The sequence below is a fragment of the Silene latifolia genome, chromosome 2 (assembly GCF_048544455.1).
Source record: "Silene latifolia isolate original U9 population chromosome 2, ASM4854445v1, whole genome shotgun sequence".
NCBI lineage: Eukaryota > Viridiplantae > Streptophyta > Magnoliopsida > Caryophyllales > Caryophyllaceae > Silene > Silene latifolia.
In genome coordinates this window covers 83,567,667-83,590,864 of record NC_133527.1, presented here as the reverse complement: position 1 = coordinate 83,590,864, position 23,198 = coordinate 83,567,667, and the positions used below count along the sequence as shown (strand labels likewise).

General features: G+C 39.7%; 1 non-coding gene across 1 annotated transcript; it reads right to left on the bottom strand.

Annotated features, from left to right (window-relative positions):
• Positions 1–4,207: 4,207 nt before the first annotated feature.
• LOC141644627 (small nucleolar RNA R71) lies at positions 4,208–4,314 on the bottom strand. Its single transcript, XR_012544239.1, has one exon. It is a non-coding gene; the product is annotated as a small nucleolar RNA R71 (small nucleolar RNA).
• Positions 4,315–23,198: the final 18,884 nt, after the last annotated feature.

Here is a 23,198-nt window from a genome sequence, read left to right as displayed (position 1 = left end):
CACCACACCTCCTCCCCAAACTTGGCCATTAGCATCCACTATAAAGCACAACAACAACATGACCAAGAAAACAAGAGTAATCAAAGAATACTAATGCCCCTTATTATTCCAAACCTAACCAAAGACCAAATAACACAATTTAAACAAAAATAAGACACCTTCGTATTTGGTCTAACCTATATTCCTCTACTCCAAACCATAACTCCATCCAATTGCTATTAGAAGGTGCCCACAACATCACACCGCGATTTCTCTTCATCTTAGCCACTAACTTATCCCGCCATCCTTCTTTGTCGCCCTTCTTATGACACCAACACCAAAAATATGCAATGAATCTTGAGGTATTGTCAATTTTTTTTCTCTCAATTTTTATGGTTTTTTTTCATTTTTCTCTCTTTTTTTTTTTTTGCAAAAATTGCACAAACAAATCTATGGGTTGCCTCCCAGAAGCGCTGTTGTTTAACGTCGTTGGCTCGACATCTCGCGGAATGGTAAAACCACCCAACTTAAGCTGAGATAGGAAGATTACCTGAACATACCAATGGACCATTCAGAATGAGTAAAAAGCCAAGTCATGCACGGAACAACTTAATAAGGGGCCCTTGAGAGAGGGGACCCTTTCGAGGTGATATCCTTGTTAAGCCTTCCATTGGAAGGTACATGGGGGTGCTCCCTTTGGTGATCCACTTAATACTTTTCTCAAAGCTGTCTAGGGCTATCCAATGGTGTTGTCGGAGAAGCAACATTTCATCAATATTGGTGTTGCCCGGAAGAGGTATATAAGCATTGTTGTTGTTGAAGTTGGGGTTAAAGAATTTTGCAAGCTTTGTTATTAATCCCCCATTAACGATGTGGATCATACCATCATCACCTCCATTCCGGAACTTTGCCCATTTTTCAAGAAGAACTAGGAGGGCGTTGAAATGATAACCTCTCCTCCCTTGTATCTTGAGGTAGGACTCCATAAAAACAAGATCGAGTTCATTCACTACCGCGGGATCACGGCGGGCTAATAGAGTGCTTGTGAGAAACTGGTATGTGAGCAGAATAATGGGGTTTTGAATATGAGAAGCCAGGCATTATTTAATGAAAGAGAAATCGCGACCCGTCATGGCTCGCCATAGAGGTGCTATGCTCTAATTTCGCGGCTTTGATGTACGGGTAGGCGATACATCAAGACCCAACACAATAGCAAACTCCACAAGAAACATCATTCGAGTTGTGTTCTCTAGTCTAAACTCCACACAAATTTTTTTGTTCAAGGTAGAAATCTTTAGAAAACTCAAGAATTCAAGAACTAAGGACCGATAAGTGAGTTCGTGCATGTGGAACATAGTTGAAAGACCAAATAAGTCAAAAAGTGCCTCGGTTTGATGATAGATGCCTAGTTTTCTCAATGTGTCATGGCACATAAATTTTGTAGGAAGAATGTTCTTACAGAGGAGGCGATGAAAGACGAGTCTTTGCACATCATTGACGAATTCTATGTTAGAGAACTTATTAAGTCTTGAGAGATCAACTATTTCTTCATGCTCTCTCCTCATTGTGTTGAGGTGAGATGTGGAGGAGATTCCAATTACTCTTGGTCTTCTTCTTTCTTTAGGGAAGGATCTTCTTGATCTCATCTTAAAGGTAGATCTAGAAATTTGTCTTGTTGAAGATGAAGATATTGTTTGTAGTTTGAGATCCTTCTTGAAACCCTAGGTTTTGGGGGTTTTTAAATTAGAGAGGTAAGTGGATCCTTGATGTGACCATAATTGGCGCATATTTAGCCCCCGAATTAGCCTTGTTCCCATGCTTTTTAGTGCTTATTTGGGTCATTTCTTATCTTTAGTTCTTTGTTTTGCATATTCTTTGAGATTTTGATCCCTTGGTAGGAAAGGAGTAAGAATCTTGCATTTTCATGGCAAAACGAGACTAAATTGATCGAATTAAATGACCAAGCATCAAGGAGAGACAAGATTAGAAGGCCTTTGTACATATTATAGTAGAAGAGGAATGTTGAGAAAGGATCCTTGAGTCCCCAAGGAAATCCCCAAGTAATTTATGAAGAAAAGGGAAGAAAAGAAGAAGATTTGTTGCTGACTAACAATCCGAGCGGATTGTCACAAATCCGTCCGTCCCGCAGCAGCACAATCCGAGCGGCTTTGCCACAATCCGCTCGGATTCCACCTCCACAATCCGCCCGGATTACCCTGAATCCGCTCGGATTCCAACGCCAGAATCCGCCCGTCCCGACCCTATTCCGCCCGGATTCTAGCACAGCACGGATTGTCTTCTCCAAGCTACGAAGAAAGAAGCCCTTCTCTCAGAAAATACCGGCTCCTCCTTGCTTAACTTAAAAAGTGTAATTACTAGCTTAGCCCTTAGTTAACCCTAATGCATCCTCCCTAATTTCCACTATAAATACCCCATTAGTCTAATTAGAGGAGCATGTTCTTCTTATCAATAATTAGTGTAGTTAATATCAATCAAATCTCTCTTTAATATTGTAATCAAGTATTAATCAAGTTTTAATCTAAGTTTTAGTTCTTTAATCTCTCTTTTGTTCATTCTTTATTTTGGGTAATTGAAGATTATTTGGGTTATTGTTGGGAGATTGACAACCTCTCAATCAAGCATTCAAGTACTTCTTTTATCTTTGCTTTATTATTGGAATCATTAGTAGGTATAATCTCTTAATCCCTTTTTAATTATTATTAATTACTTTCATTTATTCATCATGTTTCATATTGTTGGTATGATTGACAACCTTGCTAGCATGATCAACATGATAATGAGTGAGTAGTCTCTTAGCTAGGGTTAATGGGTGATTAGGGGAAACCAACATGGGGAATGATTCATGCTTAAATTAATATGCTTTCGTGTTTTATTTGCTTGCTTGTTTTGATCTCAACTCATGCACATGTTATATTTGATGAAATGCTAAGCCTATGAATCCTTGCATTTACTATCATCTTCTATCTTTTCAATGAGACTTGTAAGACATAACCCAACTCGAGTCTCATTAGACCATGCATGTTGTTGAGTAGGGAAGATTAAGTCGACTTGTAGGTGTTGTACAATATAATCGATTCGGCTCCGGGACCCAAACTTTCCTAGGATTGTAAGATATAACCCAACTCAATCCATCACAACAATAATTGCTTGCTTATAATTTGAGAACATGTTTGTATGATCATATCCCATGATTCCCCTATGATCCCATGACACCCTAGTGCCTTTAATCAATTGTTTACACCCCTTTAATTCATCTTGCTTGTTTATTTTCATTGCTATTTTAGTTTAGTAACCTTCTACATCAACCCAATTTGTGACACCCCTTAGACACCACTAGTTACAATAGAAATCTCATTTCAACTCTCGTCCCTTGGGATCCGACCTTTACTTGCCTCTTTACTAATTGTAGAGTTGTTTGTGGAGCTATAAATTGTGTTTTGATTCGACCGTGACCAACGACCACATCTTAATTTGTGAACACTTAGCGGGATCGCATCAAAAATGGAGCCGTTTAGGGGACGGTGTTTGTTTGATTTAGATTTCTTTTTATTGTCATTAGTTGTGTCTTTCTTCGCCTTGAGGAAGTAAAACTCCTCAAGGTTTGTTCTAATTGTTTTCGAGTTGTTTGATATTTTGCATGTCTAGAAGGTTACAAGGTGATTTGTTACCTTTTGACCGCGAAATCGAAAGAACCTTGACGAACAATAGGAGACTTGTTAGGAGGAATTTAAGAGGTATTAGTGAAGTTGTCCAACCCACTAGTGAGTTTGTCAATCCTTTCGCAATAGAAGGAGAAGAGAACCCATTACACAATACCCCACAAAATCCACCTACAATGCCAAAATTCTCGTCACACTCCGTACCCACCGAGGAGAATCTACCAAATGGTACTCCTACTCCGCGACATCTAACCGGAAATTTTATTGCCAAGTCCGCCTTCATCCAATTAGTTGAGAGGAGCCAATTCGGGGGGATGCCTAGTGAGGACCCTCATTCTCATATGGAAACCTTTTGCGACTATTGTGATGCTATCTCTCAAACGGGCGTGACTCAAGACCAAATTAGATGGGTCTTAGTTCCTTTTTCCTTAATCGGCACCGCGAAGCAATGGTTGATGGGCCTTGATAAGGCCACCCTTGGAATAGATTCTTGGAAGAAGTTGGCTCTAGCTTTCTACAAAAAATTCTACCCACCGGAAAAGACTAACATGCTAAGAGCTCAAATTACGGGTTTTAAGCAAAGGGATGAAGAGTCTTTGTATGAAGCTTGGGAGCGGTTCAAGGGAATTTGTCGCTCATTTCCTCACCATGGACTTAGCGAATGGTTTTTGGTACAACAATTTTGGAATGGTTTATATGAAGATTCTAGGAACATTCTCAATATGGGATCAAATGGAATGTTCACCGAAGTTGATGACAATCAAACATGGAACAAGATTGAGGAAATGGCGGTCCATAACTCACAATATAGTAGACCTCGCAAGGCTACTAGAGGAGGAAAGCATGAAGTGAACTCCGTTACTCAATTGGGTGCTCAACTTAGTGCTCACATTGACACAATCAACTTGAAGTTCGAACAAGCTATGGCTAGACTTGAGGAAAACTCAAAATCATCAAAGCATCATGTTAATGCCATGACGGCATCCTCATCAATCCCAAGTGGGATATGTGAGAATTGTGGAACTTTGGGACATGACCAAGGTGAATGTAGGGGAACAAATGAACAAGTGAATGCTTTCCAAGCATACAAGAGTGGTACCCCTGTGAGGTAATATCCGTATAATACCCTTAAAATATAAGGACTATAACGCAAATTTTATATGTGATTATTGTCATAAACAAAATTACAAGAGAAAAACGATAAAGCACAAGAATTAACCTTCGGTCCTAGTGCAATTCGGCAATGATAGAGATCAAAGTAGATCTCCTCCTAATTGTTGCACCCAAGATCGTCTGAGAATATGCCCTTGTGCTAGAATGTATTCTCTAATTGCCTTGCAATATTGAGAGAATTGATGTGTGAAGTTTTCAGATGTGAGATCTAAGTTTTGAGAGGAAATGTTCTCAAAACCCTAATTATTTTTGCAAAATGAAAATTAGGTTAGAAAGGAGGAGAAGCTCTCCTTTTGTTCTACCCTTGCTCGGTCCGTGGGTTTCATTAGGGAGGGAGTGGGCTTTCCACTTCCTCCTTATTAAACTCGTGATCCGACTTGAATTGCTAAAACGTATACGACGGGTTTTTAAATATAAATTTTCATCGGTTATCGGTAATTAAGATATCAACTAGTAACATGACTTAGTCGAAATATTAATACATGTCCGACAAAGACATTATTGTATAATTAATTTATTCAATATACATTAATCAAGTATAATCGCTTATTTTTAATTTACGAATTAACCGTTTAATTCGTCTTAGCCATTTTTATTTAATCCGTATTAAATAATTATCTCAACATCGCTTTTGACTAATTATTAGTCAATAACTCCGACTAACTGGTTAGTCAAAATTGGCATCAACATGACTGTATTTTCATACCGTCACATCTCTCAAACGTATCCTATAGGTGTGACTTTTAGGGACCAGTTGATCACCGCCATCTGTATGACAATAACGTCAAACTTATCTAGCAAGCCAACCGTGATTGATAAACGTGGACCAACTGATTATAATACAAAAGTATACCCTTTGATCCTTTTAGAGATTTATAAGTCCTTGCACTAACTGTAAAGGACACCAGCCCCAACAAGCTCCTACTTGTCCGTACAAGTGTATGTGCAACGACGTTATCCGCACTAACTGGAGGACACAGCTCCAACAAACTCCCACTTGTCCGTACAAGTGTATGTGCGATAACCGATTCTCATATTCATTTAAAATTTCTCCCACTCAATGTAAAACAATTTGCAGATCCGGATCCGCAAAGGTCGTATTTTACAATCGATCTCAGTATCAAAAGTGGTTTCCCGACTAGAGAGTAACTTAAGCGATAAAACGAATTCGTATTCGAGCATGGCCATGCATTTCGATTCTGACTCCTCGAGTGGCCCCGAGAAATATCGAGTACCTGATAAAGGCTGAATATTTCCTTCAACTCGACTCCTTCTGATCTAAGCACAGCATGAAATGACCCAGAAAAAATCTACTTAGCCCCCTGTTACGGATGACCATGAGAAAGAAACCAAAGTCACCCAAAATCTGCCTTAGTCTCAAGAGACAGTCGATAGTCAAAAGAATCGACTCTTAGGATCACCATGGAGGTCTTATCCACGACCTGGCACCGAATGTTATAAAACATTTAGGACTCCACGTCGATGTCACAATTGTGTCCTACGAAATATCCGTATAAATCGCCTCTGTGATTGGTCAGTCAACCTTTTGACTTATGGCTCGTTGAACCCACCATCAACCAACGTCACAAAATAATTACCTTGAGTTATCAGCTCTCGTGGGCAATTAAGGACCAAAAATATAATGTTTGTTCAGTTCACTTTGTGGTGTTCAAAATTGTCGTACAAAACCACATGAAAAACAAAATATATAAATATCAAAACGATGATGTCGTATAGAGTACAAAAAGAATGAATCTAATCCATAAAAGAGTACTACAACTCAGGAACACGTTTAATTACCATGGAATAACATGCCCTTCATGCTTATCTTGTCGTAATGGTTTAGTGAGAGGATCTGCTATATTATCATCTGTAGCAATCTTTTCTATCACTACTTCCTTTTGCTCCACGTAATCTCGAATTAGATGAGCTTTCTGTTGTACATGTCTAGACTTGTTGCTAGACTTAGGCTCCTTAGCTTGGAAGATGGCACCTCTATTGTCGCAATAGATGGTGATCGGGTCATTCGAACTAGGCACTACGAATAGTCCTTGTAAGAATTGACGCATCCATATCGCTTCCTTTGCGCCTTCGACGCGGCATAGTACTCGGACTCGTCGTAGAATCTCTTTGTAACACTTTGTTTGGAACTCTTCCACTGATGCAGCGCCATTAAGAGTAAAAACGAATCCGCATCGAGATTTCGAGTCATCTCGATCCGTTTGGAAGCTAGCATCTGCGAACCGGTTGCGCATAGCTTTTGATCGCCTCCATAAGTCAATGCCCAATCTTTAGTCCTCCGTAGGTACTTAAGAATGTTCTTGATAGCCATCCAATGTGATTCACCCGGATCTTTGTTGGAATCGATTTGTTATACTCAATGCATATGCCACGTCGGGACGTGTGCATATCATGGCATACATGATTGATCCTATAGCCGAGGCATAAGGAATCCGTGTCATGCGCTCTTTCTCTTCCGGTGTCTCTCGGTGCCGAGACTTGCTCAAATGCACCCCTGGAGCCATAGGAAGAAACCCCTTTTGGAGTTAGTCATCTTTGAATCTCTCTAGGATTTTGTCTATGTAAGACTCGATCGAGAGATAACATCCGACGTGATCTATCTCGATAGATACGGATGCCCGAAATTCTTTGTGCCTCACCCAGATCTTTCATCCGGAAATGGTTTTTCAACCATACTTTCACCGAAGTTAAGAGAGGTATGTCATTCCCAATCAGGAGTATGTCATCGACATACAATATTAGGAAGACAATCTTGCTCCCACTCGACTTGATATAAAGACATGGTTCCTCGACCGATCGAGTAAATCCATTTTCTTTAATCACTTGGTCGAAGCGATGATTCCAACTCCGAGATGCTTGCTTAAGTCCATAAATGGAACGCTTAAGCTTGCACACTTTCTTAGGATGTTCTGGATCGATGAAACCTTCGGGTTGTACCATGTACAACTCTTACTCCAAATAACCGTTTAAGAAGGCGGTTTTCACATCCATCTGCTAAATTTCATAGTCATGAAAAGCGGCAATCGCTAAGATAATCCGAATGGAACGCAGCATGACTACGGGTGCAAAGATTTCATCGTAGTGCAGACCTGGCACTTGGGTGAAACCTTTAGCAACTAGTCGTGCTTTATAGATATCTTGTTGACCTTCCACAGAATGCTTTATCTTGTAAAGCCATTTGCATTGAAGGGGACGAACCTTAGCAGGTAAGTCAACAAGATCCCATACGTTGTTCTCATACATAGAGTCCATCTTGGATTGCATGGCCTCAAGCCATAGCTTTGAGTCAGAACTAGTCATGGCACCTTTATAGGTTGCGGGTTCACTACTCGTTAAGAGTAGTATGTCATCTATTTCATGTTCCTCGACCATACCAATGTATCTGTCCAGAGGAATAGAGACTCTTCCCGACCTCCTAGGTTCCTCAGGAATATTCACCGCAGCCAGGATTGAAGGAATTGGTTCCTCCAATGGTTGCTCGGTATTTGGTTCTGGAACCTCCGACAGCTCGAAGGTTCTATCACTCTTTGCATTCTCGAGAAATTCCTTCTCTAAGAATGTCGCACTAGCCGCAACAAAAACACGTTGTTCGGTTGGCGAATAAAAGTAATGACCAAGTGTTCCTTTAGGATAACCTATAAAGTATGTCTTGACCGATAGCGGGCCGAGCTTATCCTCGTGTCTCCACTTGACATAAGCCTCGCAGCCCCAAACCCGTATAAAGGACAAGTTAGGGACCGTTCCCTTCCATAGTTCATATGGAGTCTTGTCAACAGCTTTAGACGGACTTCGGTTAAGTATTAGAGCAGCTGACAGAAGAGCATAACCCCATAATGAGTCAGGCAACACGGTGTGACTCATCATGGATCGAACCATATCAAGTAGTGTTCGATTTCTCCGTTCGGACACACCATTCAACTGAGGTGTTCCAGGTGGAGTTAACTGTAGGGCAATCCCACAGTCCTTAAGGTGTTGATCAAACTCGTGAGAAAGATACTCGCCACCACGGTCTGAGCGCAGTGTTTTAATCTTTCTACCCAAAGAGGTTCTGTACCCGATTCGGTATTCCTTGAATTTCTCAAAGGATTCACTTTTGTGCTTCATTAAGTAGACATGGCCATATCTACTTAAATCGTCCGTGAAAGTGATGAAATACCTATAGCCTTCTCGTGCGGTGGTTGACATAGGCCCACACACATCCGTATGTATGAGTCCTAATAGGTCAGCAGCGCGCATTCCAACACCTTTGAAGGAAATTCGAGTCATTTTACCGTTGAGACATGATTCACACGTGCCAAATGATTGAAAATCAAAGGCCGAGATAGCTCCATTCTTTATGAGCTGTTTTACGCGTTTCTCATTAATGTGTCCCATACGGCGAGTTGCCATAGGTATGTTTGATCTTTGTCACCGACCTTTAACTTCTTATTCATTACGTGTAATATTTCGGTGGTCTGATCTAAAACATAAATTCCGTTCATGGAGACTGCCTTGCCATAAATCATATCGTGTAATGAGAAAATGCAAGAATTATTCTCTATTACAAATGAAAAACCAAGTTTGTCAAGTGCAGAAACCGAAATAATGTTTTTCAAAGATCGGGTACATTATAGCGAGTTATATAAAAATAACTCAAATCCACTAGGAAGTGGATCACGTATGTTCCAATCGAGACGGCAGACCACTCGTGCTCCATTCCCGACACGCAGTCCACCTCACCCTTTACGAGGGGTTCGATGTTTCGGAGCCCCTGCACATGATTACACAGATGAGAACCACAACCAGTATCTAGTACCCAAGTTCCATAACTTGCGTGGTTAATCTCAATCATATGAATAAAAGTAGCAGAGGAAGAAAACATACCAACAAAGTTTAACACGACTGTTTTTATGTCCTCATGGTAGACAGACATGTATGCCTCCAATGCCCGATCTTGTGGCAATGATGGCATTCCATGTTTTCGGTCTTGCTCTTTGTCGCGCCCGATGAGTTACTTGCCTCACCAGGCCCACTCTTACCTGACCCCGACTTCTTGAACTTCGGTTTGCCTCGCTAGGTCCGCTTGAGCTTTGCCCTTACCCTTGCCCTTGTTTGTCACAACGAGAACATCTTGTTTCATGCTCCCACTGAACTTCATGTCCTTCTCGGTCTGTACGAGAAGGGAGTGCAGTTCATGGGGACTTTTCTTCAAATCATTCATATAGTAATTGGCCCTAAAGAGCGCAAAACTATCGTGGAGTGAATGAAGCATGCGGTCAATCACAATGTTCTCGCTGATTTTACAATGCGCCTCCAGTCTCTCGACATTCTCAATCATGCTGAGAATGTGTGGGCTAACCGGTTGGCCCTTCTGGAGTCTCGCATCAAAGAAGCGAGTGGTATGCTCATAGGTCACGATTCTCGGTGCTTTCGAGAATTCCTTAGTGAGCGTGGTGAAAATGTTGTTTGCACCTTGGGCTCAGTCAAATACTTGAGCTTCCCGTCAGCAGTGGCAGCATTCCGTAATGCCGCCTCCCATTCCGCGAAGTTTGATCCATCATTCTTCAGTCTAGTAGACTGATTCATCTGATTCATAAAGATCCGAAGCCAGGACTCACGGTCCAATGTGGCACTTGGCATTGGGTCATCGAGGATGCCAGCCATTAAGTTATTAGCAGTTTAAAAAAAACGTGATCTACGCTGAAAAAGAAAGAAAAACAAAAACGAAATAAGCAACTCATCGAGGTGATTTAAGTCTATTTAAAATTCATTTTAATCGTGTAGACTCATTGCACTTGCATAATTGATCTCCCTCAAGAATAATACAAGTGATCCCAAGACTCAATTTCCGTAAATTGATAAGCCAACTGTTTAGCTAGTTCTTCCGTAAGAACTCTTGGTCGATAGATTTCCGTAAATCCTATCTATAGGCCACCATAATCACAGGATCGTACGAGTGACCATAGAGTTGAGAAAAAAATAAGTCAATCAGTTCCAACTTACCCGACGTAGAAGGGGTCATATTATGCCTACCGACGAAGAAGAGATTCATTGGAGTTTGACCTATAAAGACTATTCTCAATTTTTGGTTATACGAGGAAGATCCCATCAACTTAGTTTTAATTCATTTTAAGTGAACGAATAACTAGCATTACGTGAATGAATTATCTTAGGTGATGGCTTAAACTTGATCGTGTGACATAAGAATGTCATAGAAAACTAACGCGTGACCTCTATATGAGTCAGTTTTCATGCAATTATTAGGTGGTTTGGTTTTTAGGCGGAATATGATGCAATCTATCGTTACGAAAAATAAATAAAAGAATGCAAAACTTAAATAAAAATTCCTAGTGTGGCCTATCCTAGTAAAAAGAACATAATACAACTTTGGAATCCACTGTTGGACCCGAGAAGCTTGTCTTGATGTTCCATCTTTGTCCATGCAGCGGGAGTGAGTATCCGATCTCCATCTTTGGTCTTCTCGAAATTACAATTAAAATTTACAAAAATAAACCTATTTACATTCTAAATAAAAACTGTAATTACAAGGGAAAAATCAAAATGGAGATACGAGATCTCAAAATACAACCAAGACCGTGTTCCACCATTACGGTAACACGTTCTACTAAGGCCACACTAAGTTACAACCGTTTGTAAATAAAATAAATACGTAATGTAAGCATTCAAAACATTCAAAATAACGATAAATGAAATGCATCAACTAAAAACAAATTCATTCGTGACATAATTCCGTAATTATGTTAAATTTATCCAAACCACCTTTTAACAATTAAAATCATGTGACAAAACCGCTTCATCAACTTAATTTTAATTCATGATAATCCGTTATTTTAAATCGTTTTAAAATAACTAAATGGTACGTGAGTGAACCGTTTCACTATCAAGAGAATGCACAAAATTCGTATTGTGCACATGTTTTGGCCGAAAAAAAATAAAAACTGAATTTTTTTTTTTTTTTTTCTTCACGGTCTGACCGTGAACAGTACACAAAAATTTTATTTTTTTTTTCTTCAGCTATTGCCGGGAGCAAGAAAAAGGCCAAAAAAAAAAATAAAATTAAGCGGCTCAATAACCGAGACCCTCAACAAAACAAACAAAATCGATTTGTTAAAAACCAATTGTAAATTGAACATAATCCGGATTAAAACTAAATTACAATTGACATGATCTTCACATATTGTTATAATTATCGTTTAAAACAACAATACGCAAAGAACAAATCGAAAACAAAACAGAAGATCGTCACAAGGCACGATTTCCAATGCACAAAAAAAAAAAACAGCCGTGTAAAAAAAATACAAACCAGCCGTGACAAAAAAATGATGCCTCACGTTTTTTTTTTTATGCAAAAAAAATATCGATTCAATTTCGTTTGATGAAAAACACATAGAAAAATTTACGTGGCCTCGCTCTGATACCACTTGTGGGGTAATATCCGTATAATACCCTTAAAATATAAGGACTATAACGCAAATTTTATATGTGATTATTGTCATAAACAAAATTACAAGAGAAAAACGATAAAGCACAAGAATTAACCTTCGGTCCTAGTGCAATTCGGCAATGATAGAGATCAAAGTAGATCTCCTCCTAATTGTTGCACCCAAGATCGTCTAAGAATATGCCCTTGTGCTAGAATGTATTCTCTAATTGCCTTGCAATATTGAGACAATTGATGTGTGAAGTTTTCAGATGTGAGATCTAAGTTTTGAGAGGAAATGTTCTCAAAACCCTAATTATTTTTGCAAAATGAAAATTAGGTTAGAAAGGAGGAGAAGCTCTCCTTTTGTTCTACCCTTGCTCGGTCCGTGGGTTTCATTAGGGAGGGAGTGGGCTTTCCACTTCCTCCTTATTAAACTCGTGATCCGACTTGAATTGCTAAAACGTATACGACGGGTTTTTAAATATAAATTGTCATCGGTTATCGGTAATTAAGATATCAACTAGTAACATGACTTAGTCGAAATATTAATCCATGTCCGACAAAGACAATATTGTATAATTAATTTATTCAATATACATTAATCAAATATAATCGCTTATATTTAATTTACGAATTAACCGCTTAATTCGTCTTAGCCATTTTTATTTAATCCGTATTAAATAATTATCTCAACATCGCTTTTGACTAATTATTAGTCAATAACTCCGACTAACTGGTTAGTCAAAATTGGCATCAACATGACTGTATTTTCATACCGTCACATCTCTCAAACGTATCCTATAGGTGTGACTTTTAGGGACCAGTTGATCACCGCCATCTGTATGACAACGTCAAACTTATCTAGCAAGCCAACCGTTATTGATAAACGTGGACCAACTGATTATAATACAAAAGTATACCCTTTGATCCTTTTAGAGATTTATAAGTCCTTGCACTAACTGTAAAGGACACCAGCCCCAACAACCCCTTATTCCAACTTTTACAATGAAAACACCAAATTCCATCCAAATCTCTCATACAAAAGCCAAAATGTTCAAAACCCTCAAACAACATACACTCCACCACCCATGAGAAACCAAAATCAAAGACCTTTTTACAATCAAAACCAAGGTTACCAAAATCAAAATCCATACAATCACCAAAATGACCAAGGCTTTGATGTCCAAAAAGCGGTCCTCCAAATGCAAAAGAATCAACAAGAATTTTTCACTCAAATGCAAAAAGATAGCCAAGCAAAGGAAACCACCATCAACAACATTCTAGCTCACACCAAGATGTTGGAAACACAATTGACTCAACTAGCATCTTCAAGCTCACAAAGACAAAAGGGGCAATTACCACCTCAAATTAATCCCCCTAGACATGAAACGGTTAGTGCCATTCATTTGAGAAGTGGTACAAGGTATGAAGCACCGAAGAAGCAAGTTGAGGATGAAGTTGTGGAAGCTAGTGAAAAGGAAGAAATTGTGCAAAACTCCAAAGATGGAGAATCGTCAAAATAAGAAAGTTCAAAGAAAAATGAAGACAAGGCCAAGGAGAAGGAGCCCATTGTGATTAGACTCCCTTTTCCAAGTCGTCAAGCCAAGCCCAAATTTGATGATCAACTTGGAAAGTTCATGGAAATTGTGAAGAATTTAGAAGTCTCAATTCCTTTCACGGAATTAATCAAATACGTTCCGGCCTATGCGAAATACATGAAAGATATCCTCACAAAGAAGAAGTCGATCCGGAAGCTTGAGACTATCGCCTTCACTAAGGTGAGTAGTGCAATACTTCAAGGGAGTTCACCTCCAAAGTTAATGGATCCGGGAAGCGTCTCAATACCGTGTACCATTGGCGACACAACGATCAACAAACCCTTATGCGATCTAGGGGCTAGTGTGAGTGTCATGCCGTACTCGGTAAGTAAAAGGTTGGGGATGGGAGAGCTTAAATGCACCAACATCACACTCCAAATGGCCGATAGATCGACGAAGACACCGTTAGGGATATGAGAAGATGTCCCCGTGCGAATTGAGAAGTTTTTCATCCCGGTGGACTTTGTCATTGTTGATATGGAGGAAGATTCCAACATTCCAATCATCCTAGGAAGACCTTTCCTACACACCGCCGGTGCGGTGATTGATGTGAAACATGGTGAGCTCACTCTAGAAGTGGGAGATGAAAGCATATCTTTTAATCTTGACAAGACTATGAGAGCTCCTCGTTTGCATGAACCATGTTTCATGATTGATCATTATAGCCGAAAGGATGAAAGGAAGAAATCGGAACTCCAATGGAAGAAGAAAATTGAAGATGCTCCATTCAAAGAGCAAGTGAATTGTGACAAGGAGAGCTTGCAAAGCTCATCAAAATCAACCAAGGAAGAAGAGGATGGCCTCATTGGCCAAGAGAAGAAATTGGGAGGATTGTCTCCATCTAAGCAAGAGATTTTCAATGATCAACTCAATGAAGTTTGTGGTCTTTGGGACGACGAATTTGAAGGGATTTTTAATCCCTACATTGGTAATGCCATCGATCAAGACCAACAACAAGGGCCACGGTCTATTGAGAACCTCTACCATGATAATGAACAAGCTTTTGATTACTTCTTCAAGGTGTTGAGCAACATCAACAACACCTTAGACATGCCCCCTTGACATCTCATCAAGAATGAGAGTTTGGTGGAGTCCTCCCTAAACCACCACTTGTAAATATTTCTAACTCCCTAACTTATATTTCAATTCTTGTATTGCATTTTTGTCATCTTTGGATTTTTATTTACTTTGATCAAAATAATTGTCATGTTTGAGAGAAGTGAGGGAGGGACTAACGATTTCAATTGATGTGTAGTGCTTTTAGCTTAGTGTGGGGATGGCAATTGCCTAGGCTATCCATGCCTTAGTAGTGCCCCCACAACGACGAACACAAGACTTGAAGAAAGAATGGAAGAACGGTATGGGAAATGCAGTGTGCACGGATGGAACTGAATCCGTGTACACAGGGGAAGAATCCGAGCGGATTCCTGAGAATCCGCCCGTCTTGAAGAATCCGAGCGTATTGCAGAAAAGACGCCCATCCTGAACTGAGCTGAATTTTGAAAATTTCTTGACTGTGACAGAATCCGGGCGTCCTGTGAAGAATCCGCCCGTCTTGAAGAATCCGTCCGTCTTGTAAGAAAGACGTCCGTCTTTGCAGCTGAGGAAAACAAGCAAAATTTTCAGGACTGAAATCCGTCCGTCTTTAAGCAAATCCGCCCGTCCCGTGTTCAGCAAATCCGAGCGGATTGTCAAAAATCCGCCCGTCTTTAGGCGAGTTTTGCAAAGTCCAGAATGAGCAGAATCCGCACGGATTGTGCAGAATCCGCACGGATTGCCCCTGCAGATTCGAAAATTTCGGTCTCTTTAAAACCCCTCCCACCTTCATTCATTCATTCATAAACACTACCCACAACATCAAAACCCTCATCCTCTCCATCACAAAAACAAAAACCCTCAACAACATTCACCAAAATCAAATCAAACCATCCTTCCAACAACAAATTAATCACTCCTTCCTCAACAAAAATCAAAACCAAGCACAAAAATCTTCAACCTTTGAGTCAATTTTTGTTTTCATAAAGGCAAAGCCTTCCACCTTTAAATCGATTTGGGCATACTACAAATTGAAGATTTTTTCATTCTTTTCTTGGTTAGTTCATCAATGGCAAGGACTAAGGGAGCAACAAAGGCAACAAAGGCACCAAAGGCTAAGGCACTCTCACAAAGGTAAAAGGCTCTTCAAACAAAGAAAGCATTGGCTATGGTGGTAGCAACACCAAACTTGGAAGTGCAACAACAACAACAACCTTCTATGGGAGCAACAACACCTTCTACTCCGGTAATTGATCAACTTTTGCATTATCCGGAGGTAACTTTTATTTCTGATACCCATAGAAGTACCTTTGTCAAGTTTGCTATGAAGTCATTACAATCCACCAAATTCATATGTGAAGATACCTTAGAAAAATTGGGTGTTCTTGAACAAACAAAAGCCTTTTTCAATGCCATGGGGTTGAAGAAATTGTTTGAAACAAGAGAATTGACATACCCCTCCCTTACCTTGGAATTTTTAAGTTCTTTGAAAATCACCAAAGTTGAGAATAGGGAGAATCTCGAGTTTCGTCTAGCTAATGTTAGTAGACGCATTACCTTTAGGGAATTGGGTGAAATTTTGGGTCTTAGTGATGAACCGAGTTATTTTAAGAGTTATGGAAAGTATGACCCCGAACCTCTTTGGGAGGCAATCTCCGGGAAGAAATTTGAGGATTTTCATGCTTGTCGTGCTCTTTTGGTCCACCATCCGGGCATAAGAGTATGGCACAAGGTCGTGGGTAACACCATAATTGCTAGGAAAGATACCAACCATTTCACAAGACTTTATTTTATTCTCCTTGAATCGGCTTTGAATATCGGAAGAGTACACACCAAGCCTTACAATTATTTGAGGCTCTTGGTAGATAGATGGCTCAACATTGATTGTGGGAAGAAGGGCACGACCGTTATTGTCAATGGCGGCCTAGTCACACTCCTAGCTAAGCACTTTGATCCTAACTTCAATAAGGATAACAAGTACAAAGCAAAGGAGGGTGGCCATCTTGTTGATATGCATACTATGATTCACAAGTTCAAGTGGGTTGCCCATAACCCCCTTGACACTAAGTATGGATGGCTCACTAGTGAAGCTAGATCGTTCACCTTGCCTTCGAAGATTTGCCGTCTAACCGTCCACCGGACCAATTATCTACTTCCCCTTTCCAAAGAGGCCGAGTATATCATTCAACAACAAAAGGGTGATCTTGAAATGCCCTCCTCTTCCATTGTCATACCACCTTACCCCTTTAAGTATGAAGAGTTCAAGCCGGAAGGAGTTGAAGTTGGGAAAGACTATGTGGCTCTTCTCATGCAAGCAATGCACAAGCAAGCCTATGAAGATCGGAAAAATGCCTACTTGGCTCAATATCCACCCCTCCTACATTTAGCTAGGCAAGGACTACTTGATCCATCTTGTCCTTTGCCTAGTTGGGAGGATAGAGAAGTCTTATTTCCGGGTGCATCTAGGGTCGTATTGGGTGACAATGAGGTTGTTGGAAATGATGAAGAAGTTGATGATAATATTGAGGAAGAAGCAAGTGAAGGAGAAAAGGATGGTGAAGATGATGATGAGGAAGATGAGGAAGAAAGTGAAGAAGCAAATGACAAGGAAAGTGGCAATGTGACCGCTTCTCATGAGGGAAGTGATGGTGATAGCATGATGGAAGATTAGCAAGCCTTGGAGACTCCTACACTCTCATGGTTTGTCTATTTCTCTCTTTGTATTTTATTTCATTTTGATCATTGTTGGAGTAGTCCTAGCCCCATTAGAGGACTCACACCTCGGTACCATTGAGGTGTTCTCATTCTATTGTTCCCATTTTCAAAATCCAAAATGACAAATTAGTTTCATGCATAGCATAGTGTGTGTATGAACTATACCCATCCTTGGACATTAGCAATAGTGTCTTACTCGGTTTGGGGAAGTTAATGCATACATAACGGGAGGTAATCTAAATTATCCTCTCCGTCATAACAAAAACCATGCATCATGTAGTATAGCTTAGTATAGATTGCATTTAGTATAGAAATCATGCATCATCTTTGCATAATTTCCATCATTTTGGTCATTGAGGACAATGCCCATATTAGTGTGGGGATGAGAATTCTAACATTTAACACTTATTCAAAAATCCATAAAATTGAAAAATTTCAAAAATCATAAAAATTTGAAAATTGAAAACCCAAAAACATGTTTATTTCCTTTTGTAGTCTTGTATATATTGTCTTGTATATATTGTGTTTGTTCTATCCTTGTTCACATTGATTGACTACGCCACATCCGAGACATGAGGATATTGAAGACCGCATGGAATGATCTTTCCAATCTCCTTTTTCCTCTTTATGTTAATGACTATGTGGCTTTATTTTGATTGATGCGGTATAACAATGTGAACTTAGGACTTGCATTTAGTTTATATGTCATATTAGTTGATAGAATCACTTGCATTAGGATGTTTATATTAGTTGCATCATGGCATGTAGTTGCATGTTAGAAATGTTTTGAAAAATGCCTATTTAGGAACTTTGACAAGAGCAACTAAGCCATTATAAATACTTGTTCAAATTAAGACTTTGCCTACTAGAATGGTTGTAAAACACCCTATATAGTGTCATACTAGTGTCTTTTGACCCATGACCCAAGGCCTAGTCAAGGGTTTGCATGTCAGTCACCTATCCAACCGCGTGATGCGATGTGGACTTGGTTAACTTGTCTAGGTGACCTTGTTTGACCTTGTGGTAAGGCAACCCAAAAACATTTTCTATCAATAAGCTTGAAGTGCTCATTTCAAAGAAATTTTGTCATGTGGAAGTAATGTAATGCCAAGGAAACCTCAAATGTTATGAATTGTTGAAAGTTGAGAAATTAAAGATGTTTTGATAGAGGCGTACCACTTCGATGTGCTTTGGTGTGGGATCCATTGAATTGGGCCCCCATACGGTTGTGAATTCGGCCGCCCAGAGACAGAGTGACTATCACCCCGAAAAGCTATTGTCTAGAGGTTAACCGGTTGCCTAATAAGCGATTGGCGAAAGCAAAGGACACTAGCCCGGAAGGGACAAACCCCATCTTAAATTTTTGAAATGTGAAAGTGAAATGAGGACAATTTTGAATACTAGTCATATCCACCCGTTGTGAATAAAGATTTGAGCATTTCATTCCCAAAAAGCCTTTTGTCAAGCCACTTGGTCGAGCTTGGGATGATCCATGACCTTTACTTTTGTAGAGAATTCGAGACTTGTCATGTCATATGCCACTAGCATCATAGGGATCATCATTCCACCACCATCTGATCGCTCTTGACGAAAGCATTTGGAAATTGAGGACGAAAGTAGTCTAGTTTAACACCATTTGGAGGTGATTTAGTGCCATCCTCTTAGACTTAGTAATTTGTTGAACTAGTATTTGTGAAGGATTACATGCTCTTAAATTTGTTCCTCTTTAGTGCCTCCGCCACTTGATGAGGGAGTGGCTATTCTTTTTGTAGATGCATCCATTATGTGTTTTTGTGTGCTTAATGTTTGGATGTGTCGCCATTTTGACAAGACCCACCTTGCCTTGCAAGAAGGCATCCTACCTCATGGTTGTCTTGTTGTGAGTTGAAGGGGCGGAGTGAGACCCGCTAATCGTCTCATATCGGCTATATTATTAGGATAGGTTAGTATTGGTCTTAGTCTTTGTCACCTCTTTACTCGGGATGAGCAAAGGTTCGGTTTGGGGATATTTGATGTGACCATAATTGGCGCATATTTAGCCCCCGAATTAGCCTTGTTCCCATGCTTTTTAGTGTTTATTTGGGTCATTTCTTATCTTTAGTTCTTTGTTTTTCATATTCTTTGAGATTTTGATCCCTTGGTAGGAAAGGAGTAAGAATCTTGCATTTTCATGGCAAAACGAGACTAAATTGATTGAATTCAATGACCAAGCATCAAGGAGAGACAAGATTAGAAGGCCTTTGTACATATTATAGTAGAAGAGCAATGTTGAGAAAGGATCCTTGAGTCCCCAAGGAATTTATGAAGAAAAGGGAAGAAAAGAAGAAGCTTTGTTGCTGACTGACAATCCGAGCGGATGGTCACAAATCCGTCCGTCCCGCAGCAGCACAATCCGAGCGGGTTTGCCACAATCCGCTCGGATTCCACCTCCAGAATCCGCCCGGATTACCCTGAATCCGCTCGGATTCCAACGCCAGAATCCGCCCGTCCCGACCCTATTCCGCCCGGATTCTAGCATAGCACGGATTGTCTTCTCCAAGCTACGAAGAAAGAAGCCCTTCTCTCAGAAAATACCGGCTCCTCCTTGCTCAACTTAAAAACTGTAATTACTAGTTTAGCCCTTAGTTAACCCTAATGCATCCTCCCTAATTTCCACTATAAATACCCGATTAGTCTAATTAGAGGAGCATGTTCTTCTTATCAATAATTAGTGTAGTTAATATCAATCAAATCTCTCTTTAATATTGTAATCAAGTATTAATCAAGTTTTAATCCAAGTTTTAGTTCTTTAATCTCTCTTTTGTTCATCCTTTATTTTGGGTAATTGAAGATTATTTGGGTTATTGTTGGGAGATTGACAACCTCTCAATCAAGCATTCAAGTACTTCTTTTATCTTTGCTTTATTATTGGAATCATTAGTAGGTATAATCTCTTAATCCCTTTTTAATTATTGTTAATTACTTTCATTTATTCATCATGTTTCATATTGTTGGTATGATTGACAACCTTGCTAGCATGATCAACATGATAATGAGTGAGTAGTCTCTTAGCTAGGGTTAATGGGTGATTAGGGGAAACCAACATGGGGAATGATTCATGCTTAAATTAATATGCTTTCATGTTTTATTTGCTTGCTTGTTTTGATCTCAACTCATGCACATGTTATATTTGATGAAATGCTAAGCCTATGAATCCTTGCATTTACTATCATCTTCTATCTTTTCAATGAGACTTGTAAGACATAACCCAACTCGAGTCTCATTAGACCATGCATGTTGTTGAGTAGGGAAGATTAAGTCGACTTGTAGGTGTTGTACAATCTAATCGATTCGGCTCCGGGACCCAAACTTTCCTAGGATTGTAAGATATAACCCAACTCAATCCATCACAACAATAATTGCTTGCTTATAATTTGAGAACATGTTTGTATGATCATATCCCATGATCCCCCTATGATCCCATGACACCCTAGTGCCTTTAATCAATTGTTTACACTCCTTTAATTCATCTTGCTTGTTTATTTTCATTGCTATTTTAGTTTAGTAACTTTCTACATCAACCCAATTTGTGACACCCCTTAGACACCACTAGTTACAATAGAAATCTCATTTCCACTCCTGTCCCTTGGGATCCGACCTTTACTTGCCGCTTTACTAATTTTAGAGTTGTTTGTGGAGCTATAAATTGTGTTTTGATTCGACCGTGACCAACGACCACATCTTAATTTGTGAACACTTAGCGGGATCGCATCAATCCTTCTTGAAACCCTAGGTTTTCGGGGATTTTATGTTTTATAGAGGAGGGAAGGATGAGGTGTCAAGAAATGTGTGGTGGGAAGGAGTTTACATTTGTCGAAATAAGGGAGCAAAACACGCTAGGGAGACGCGCGGGCCATGCTCATGACGAGCGGATCTGTGCTTCAAGAGATGAGCGGAACGAGTTCAGGACACTCAGATCCATAGTCAGTGCACTCTGTGTGGGGTAATATCCGTATAAAACAATAGAGAAAACGAGTTCAGGACTATAACGCAAATTTTACATGTGATAAAATGTCATAAACGAAAAACAATAGAGAAAACGATAAGGCATAAGAATTAACCTCGGGTCCTTTGAAATGCGGCCTAAAATAGAAATCAACGTAGATTTCCTCCTAATCGTTGCACCCAAGACCGTCTGAGACTATGCCCCTTGTGCTAGAAATGATCTCTAATTGCCTTGCAATATTGAGAGAGCTTTTGTGAATTTTCTTGATGTGAGATCTAGGATTTTCAGAGGAAAAATGCTCTCAAAACCCTAATATTTTTGCAAATGAATGATTAGGTTACAAAAGAGGAGAAGCTCTCCTTTTGTTCCTTCATTCGGCCAGCCGTGAGCCTCATGGGGAAGTGGGCTTCCACTTCCTCTTAATTTTAACTCGTGGTCCGACTCGAAATTCGCTAAATGTATACGACGCGATTTTATTATAAATCGTCATCGGTTATCGGTTATTAAACATCGACTAGTAACATGGATTAGTCGAAATAATAATACATGTCCGATAATGACAATATTGTATAATTAATTCAATATACATCAATTAAATATAATCGTTTATATTTAAATTACGAATTAACCGTTTAATTCGTTTTAGCCATTATTATTTAATCCGTATTAAATAAAACATCTCAACATCGCGTTTGACTAATTTATTAGTCAATAACTCCGACTAACTTCTTAGTCATATTAGGCATCAACATGACTGTATTTTCATACCGTCACATCTCTCAAACGTATCCTATAGGTGTGACTTTTAGGGACCAGTTGATCACCGCCATCTGTATGACAATAACGTCAAACTTATCTAGCAAGCCAACCGTTATTGATAAACGTGGACCAACTGATAATAATACAAAAGTATACCCTTTGATCCTTTTAGAGATTTAAATGTTATTGCACTAAATGTAGAGGGCACCAGCCCCAACAAGCTCCCACTTGTCCGTACAAGTGTATGTGTAATAATGTTATCCGCACTAACTGGAGGACATAGCTCCAACACTCTGGAATTTTCAACCCGTGCTGAGACGCGCGGATTCTATTGGGGACGAGCGGATCATTGCTGGCGACGCTGGGATCCTCTAGGAGATGTGCATTTTTTCAAACAGTATGAAACCAAAGTTTTAGAGCCTGTCAGGACGCTCGGATCATGCTCAGTACAAGCGTCGCAAGTGTGGGATGAGCGTCTTATTGATGATCTGCCCAAATTCTAACACAGTACGACTTCTTGAATTTCCAACTTTCTCAGGACCTGCGTCCCGATGCCAGGACGCTCAGATCGTTGACAGCACGAGCGGGCTCCCTCCTAGGACGCTCGGATTACCTGCATTTTCCTCTTCTTCCTCGTTATTTGATGATAGTGCTTCCCCACACTTGAATTGCTAAATCCTTCATTCATCAAAAGAGTTAGTAACACTCCCTCACCTACTCTCATGTCAAGAATCATGCTTTTATGTAAATGCAATAAAGTTAAAAAAACCAAGTGAAAAGAGTTAGTATATTTACTAGTGGTGGTTTGGAGTGGACTGCAGCAAATTCGT